Source organism: Eimeria mitis, genomic scaffold (assembly GCF_000499745.2).
Source record: "Eimeria mitis Houghton genomic scaffold, Emh_scaff1070, whole genome shotgun sequence".
In the NCBI taxonomy this organism is placed as follows: Eukaryota; Apicomplexa; class Conoidasida; order Eucoccidiorida; family Eimeriidae; genus Eimeria; species Eimeria mitis.
The window spans coordinates 4,534-4,871 of record NW_013567423.1 but is presented as its reverse complement, the minus strand read 5'-3'; positions in this window follow the sequence as shown (position 1 = coordinate 4,871).

Below are 338 nucleotides of genomic sequence, written 5' to 3'. Positions count from 1 at the left end.
ACCCTAAACCCTAAACCCTAAAGATTATATCCTCGTAAAGGCTTGGAAACAGTTGGAAATGCTTGGAAACACTCGTAAACCCTCGTAAACCCTCGTAAACCCTCGTAAACCCTCGCAAACCCTCGTAAACCCTAAACATGAAATCGTAAGTTGTATATTGTAAAGGGGAAATTCTTTGAGGTAAACCCTGGGTACTAGAAAGTGAGAGGTTTAGGGTTTAGGGTTTAGGGTTTAGGGTTTAGGGTTTAGGGTTTACAGTCCTCTGCTTATGTCATAGACCCGAAGAATAACCTGAGTGCCGTTGCTGTTCGACATCGTTGCTGCTGCTGTTTTCTTTT